The sequence below is a fragment of the Benincasa hispida genome, chromosome 1 (assembly GCF_027475165.1).
Source record: "Benincasa hispida cultivar pf3 chromosome 1, pf3_genome.v1.1, whole genome shotgun sequence".
Lineage (NCBI taxonomy): Eukaryota > Viridiplantae > Streptophyta > Magnoliopsida > Cucurbitales > Cucurbitaceae > Benincasa > Benincasa hispida.
In genome coordinates, this window is record NC_143478.1 from 49,151,038 (window position 1) to 49,157,037 (window position 6,000).

At 40.9% G+C, this 6,000-nt stretch overlaps 1 non-coding gene across 1 annotated transcript; it reads left to right on the forward strand.

Annotated features, from left to right (window-relative positions):
• Positions 1-2,088: 2,088 nt before the first annotated feature.
• Positions 2,089-2,195, forward strand: LOC120070365 (small nucleolar RNA R71). The gene has a single exon (XR_005479861.1). It is a non-coding gene; the product is annotated as a small nucleolar RNA R71 (small nucleolar RNA).
• Positions 2,196-6,000: the final 3,805 nt, after the last annotated feature.

Sequence of the window (6,000 nt, forward strand, 5' to 3'; positions counted from 1 at the left end):
AAGTTGACTCTAGTATATATGAAAAAAATAGAAACATGTGTTTCATCATTGAAATCATAATTGGCAAAGAGACAACATGCGGTGACTTACTAAATTCATCAATGTTAAATGGTTGCAGTAAGCAAAAAGGATGCGGTGATAAAGCTTTCAAAATTAAAATGCGATGCGATAGTGCAGAATTTGGAATAAAGTGAAGGAAAAATACAACTCCCAAATTTGCGTTGTCGCCCGCATTGTTTGTTGACGCATCCTGATTTGCGGTGATCTACTATCTTTAGATTGCGGTGATGGAATAAAGTAAGTTGCTTCTCGCGTGGCGCCTCCGCAATCGTTCGCCTCGATCGTTTGCAAGAAAAACAGAGAGAGGGTCAAATAATATTAAACAAACAAACTCTTTTACCGCAATCGTTCAGCACCATCGCGTTTTTTTTTTAAGAATAAGAAAAGTGCAGATAGATAAACAATAATAACAAAGTAATTGCGATAGTAGATAATAACGAGTATGATGAAAGTTCATGAAGTATTGATGTAGGAAAAAGCATATTCAAAAGAGTTGCGTCCCTGATGAGGTTGAGTTATATAGTAACACAGGGACTGCTTATTCCAAGCTGATCTTTTCACGTCCCTGATGGCTTTTCCTTATTTTCTTTGTCCTCTGGGATCTTGACTGCCTTAATCCGGAGCTTTTCCCCATGAATGTTCAATACAATCTCCCCCCTGCGCACATAAATTTGAGCGCGACCAGTCGAAAGGAATAGTCGTCCTAATATGATGGGCGCATCTTTGTCTGCTTTGTAATCCAAAATGAGGAAGTCTACCGGCAAGATGAATTTATCAATTGAGATTGCGACATTTTTCAACTCTCCTTCATGGTGTATTCGAGATCTGTCCGCGAGCAGAAGAGTTTCCTTTGTGGGCGTGAGTGTGCCAATATTCAATTGTTTGAAGATTGATAGCGGCATTACGTTTATACTCGCCCCAAGATCGCATAGTGCTTGGCCACTATAGACCCCTCCAATTGAACATGGTATCGTGAAGATTCCTGGGTCACACATTTTTTGTGGGATAATGACATTTTGTGTTGCTGCCACTGTTGAGATCTTGTCTTCATCATTTTGTTTTTCTTTCAATCTTTGTGGAGCTGGTGGTAGCTGGGCTTCTTTTGTCTCATGTTCTGGAGGGTTGAGGATGGACGCAACTTCAGGGTTCATTTTCTCGGGCTTTTCCGAACTATAGGTCAACGGGTCCTCGGTTATCACTGCATTCAAATTGATCACTATGGGTTACTCCCTTACTTCTGCAGTCATTTTGTCGCTTAGTACAGAGACTGCTAAGCATTGTTCCTTCCCGGTACCCCCAGTGTTGCGAGGGAGCTCAGTTGAGCTCGACAACGTTCCTTGCTGTCTATTTTTGAGCTCACCCGCAATTTGTCGAGATTTCGAATGGATGTTGCTTGGTTCTGAAGCACTGATTCGTTTTTTTCAATGTACTACTTCAACAAGCTCTCTAAGGACGAAGATTGCGGTGTTTGTGAGCTGCTAGCTTGGTTATGCATTGGACCGCTATTTTGCGGGATGAATCCAGGTGGCCCTTCTCTTTGCCACTAGTTGGAAGTTTTGTTGTTGATTTTTCCACATAAAATTTGGGTGGTTTCTCCACCGGGGTTGTTTGTATCGGAATAGGGGTTATTTTTTTATAAAACACACTCACTGCAAATTTTCTGGGCATTCTTTAATCGAATGAGCTTCTCCGCAAATGACACAACTTGCAGTCGTTTGAGAAATTGTATTGACCTGCCCTTTCTTCGATCCCGTGCTGTTAATTACGATGCCTTGTATCAAACTCATCATCACAGTCATTTGATTTTCCAGAGATGCGATGGCCCCGTTGTTTGCATCATTATATTTAATTCTCAATCTTCGATCGCTCTCTCTCCAGTCCTCGTGATTTTTAGAGATGCGATCGAGGATATTCTGAGCCTCCTCATATGTTTTGTCTAGCAGACCACCAGCGGTTGCCGCATTGGCAGCGGTCTGCGAAGAGGGATTCAGTCCTTGGTAAAAAATCTCCATCTGCAAGCAGTCTGGTAAGCCATTATGTGGACAGTCTCTTACTAGCCGCTTGAACCTCGCCCAAGCATCGCTGAGCGATTCGTCATCTTCTTGTTCAAAATTTGTTATTAATTTTCTTCTTCTGACATTCTCGGTTGGTAGGAAATATTTATTCATAAATTTTTCTACCACTTATTCCCACGAAGTGATCTCCCCTGTCTCAAGGGAATACGTCCATTTTCTTGCTTGATCACATAGAGAAAATGGAAACAAAGTTAGTCGAATTTCTTCGATAGAGATATTCGAGAATACAAATGTGTTGTAGATTTCTATGAAGCTCCGGAGGTGGGCATGCGGGTCTTCACCACGCCTCCCTCCAAACTGTCCAGCAGCCTGGATCATCTACAACATTAACAGCTTCATTTCAAACTTCGATCCATCTAGCGCTGATCTCATGATTCTTGGAGAGAAATCATAGAGGTTGGGCGACACATAGTCCCGAATAGGTCTATTGCGGTCATTCGCCAGAAGGATGGGGTTGGCTATTATATTGTTCGCGTTTGCGGCCCTTGCTTCTGGTTATTCTGCCATTCTTGGGGTTCTGTCTTGTTGTTGGCAGTTGTCTCTTAATCTTCATCTGAATGTCCTCTCAATCTCTAGGTCATAATTCGCCAGAGATTGAGAGTCTGCAAAGAAATCAGAATGATTACCATTAGCACACTGTTTTGCCGAAGTCCCTGGCAACAACGCCAAAAACTTGATGCGTTATTTTATGAGGTGAAATTATGGATGAAATGGAGTGATGAAAATGTATTGAGTACTCAAGTTTTCTCAGTGGAATCCAAGTGTAAACCCCACTGAGTTTCCTAGTAAGTCCAGGGTCGAACTCAGGGACTTGAAAAACAATATGCGGTGGTAATTTCTCAGAAGACTTTGCAGTAACCAAATAAATCAAATAGTTGTTGGAAATATTGTTTTCAGTAATAAAAATAAACAAATGCGGCGGAGTTCGAAGAGTTGATAAGACGGAAGGTGTGATGTGTATGCAGTGAATGGGTTGATAAGGGTTTCAGTTAACACTTCCTAGGATGCATTCATGCTATGCAATCATGCAACATGCATACAATAGTAAACCACCTCTCGGTGCGAATGCTACGGCTTCTAAGGCTAGAACGCATGCGATATATGCGATAAGTCTATAGGACCTACACATAAGCCTCTATTCTTATTTATGCGTTGACAAACTGACACACACATAAATAAGGCGACCACATAATATCATACCTATCTCTAGGATGCATGCGATGCAGGTTGGAAAACAGAGCTTATCTCTAAGTCCCTATCTCTTGTTTATGCAGTTCTAATCTTGCTCTCTCGAGTCTAGATTCTAACCTAGCTCTTTCAAGTCTTAGGTTCTTTTTTTAGACTCTTTCTCGAGTAGCTCTAAAGGGATGTTTGGCACAGCATAAAACAAGATAATCGCAAGCAATGAAGATCTTAGGTCATGTTAGCTTAGTTCTTCTCAACCCATTCGACTAGTTTAGCTACTCATGCGTGCTAAGGGAGTGAACAGATGTAGAATAAGAACTTCCATTGCATAAATATAAAGTTGAAGTACAAAATAATAATGCAAGTAGAGAATAAAGAGCCTGGTAGCAATCTCTTGCTTCCCAGGCATTTACACTATCTTTCTACTCTTGTTCAAAAGATAATCTCATTCTCACGAGAGTTGGCCCACTCTCTGCTTTCTACGCCTCCAGGTTCTCTCTCGAGTTACTCTGAGCGATCTTTCGGCGTCTCTACTCTTCTCTTGCTTCGCCTTAAAAATAAAAGAAAACTATGAACATGGCTAAAGCTAAGAACTACTGAACTGGCTGAACTCTTGAATAGATGAACTTGTGAACCCCTTTTCTGAAGGATGCCTTTGGTATTTATAGAGCTTCGGGGTGAAGGGCGGCTTCTCTCTTATGATTGCATAGATGGGATGGCTTTAATTCTCTGTCTGATGCGCCGATATTTATCACCGAAAAGCTGAGTGTACTTGTTATCGTTAGTGGCTTGTCAAATTAATTCGGATTCGACCATCATCAACTTTCTGTCCCATCATGATTAATTATGCCCTTCACCCTAATGCGCCACCAAGTTGCGCCGGCTCTATGCGGCAATCCTTCTTGAGCAGATGTTTGCGAGCACAAATCACCGCAAAGCCTTGCGATAATGCTGCGCTCGACCAATGATTTCTTGTGATCGCGCTTTTCACCCTGCGTTAACGCATATTCTACATAAAAATATCAGAGTTAACTGTTCTAATGCGATGAATGCATGTGGCCGCAATATTATGAACTTAATGCCTTTTGGACGCAATCTAACATATTTTATCAATGCAAACCTTCATTGTTTAATAACTTAGCAATGTAATAACGTGCATTTCTGCCCGTTATCAGTATCCCTCCTTTATCCATATACTACAGACCATTTAGGTTATCACTTAAAGCACGATCCATGTATGTCTCCACATACATGCTTAAGTTACAACAATAACAAGGGATCTGTTGGGTTTTATGTCCTTAAACTCATGGTATGTAAACAATGGAGCTTATTCTGAAAATTCAATAAAGGTGTTATTGAATAGATCTATTGCTTGGATAGAAATCCAATAAACCTAAAAGTCCATTGACTATTGGATGAGTACGTGAACTTTATGTGGAGACATAAAGGTGGACCAGGTTCGAGTAAATAGTCAAAATGATCTATAGTACATGGATAAGGTTGGGTACCTTATTCTGGTAACACTTTTGGATACGGCCTGCTCTGTAGTTGTTACAAGGAGTTGTAAAGTGCTACAAACGAAGTGATCCTAATTCGTTCATGTTGGACATGAGGAGTGGGGGTATCCTTGTGCAAAAGAGTTTGTACAAGATCGGACCATGAAATGAGTCACTCTTACTTTATAATGCTATTTACTGTTTAAGATTGACAATTTCAAAGCGATGACCTAGGTAACTTGACCTTAATCCTAAGTTAACTATGAACTCCTGTTTATCCGGGATTGCCCTTAGATTTGCATAGGTGAGGGTTGGCTCAACAACGTCGCCCTAATATGACTGCCATTTCAGGGGTAAGACTGGATATATAGCTGGGGACATAGGGTGCAAGAGGGAATTCACTCCTACTCGCTTTAGGGATAATAGAGAGGTTGTTCCCTTAAGTGCTGATTTTGGGGCTTGAACAAGGATCCTGCCCTCTCGTTTGGTATGGGAGGGACTTGATTTTGTGATTGGATCACAAAACAATTGTTCATTAGGGGATCATTGGGGACTTAAGAAACAAGAGGTAATTTCGGGGGTAAAATAGATAATTGACCCAACCGTTACTGCGAACAACCTGTGAAGGGTTAACTTACTAATCATGGTTATATCGAGTGGACATAATATATCTACAGTGAGGGGAGTTCAACTATGAGCTTTAATGGAGTGACCCTTTAGTTAATGAATGAGGCTTAGATCAGTCTAATGAGTTTAATCGATTAATCTTGGATCGTTGGAGCCCATGATCTGTGTGAAACCTGGATTTCCATTATTCCTACTTAAGCAGGTGGTTAAGGAAATTAACTAGGTGAAAGTTAAATCCTATGTTGAAGTGAAGGAAACTTCTAAGTGTTGAATAGATTTTCCTTAAGTAGCTTTGAGTTAAGCTTAAATTGATGAAAATTGACTAAGTGTTGGACTAGGCATTGCCATGCATTGGCCATAAGATCTTGGAGAGATTACTTGGGCAAAGGGAGAAGAAAAAGTGTGAATTTGGAAGCTTGACTTTTGGGGAAAAACTTGGAAATTGGCTAAGTATAAACCTATATGATGGATGCATTGGATATGTTGGATGCGAAGGATGCGTTGGAAGGATGGTATGCATCCATGCGGCTGAAGGAAGTGAAGTGATGCATTGGAAG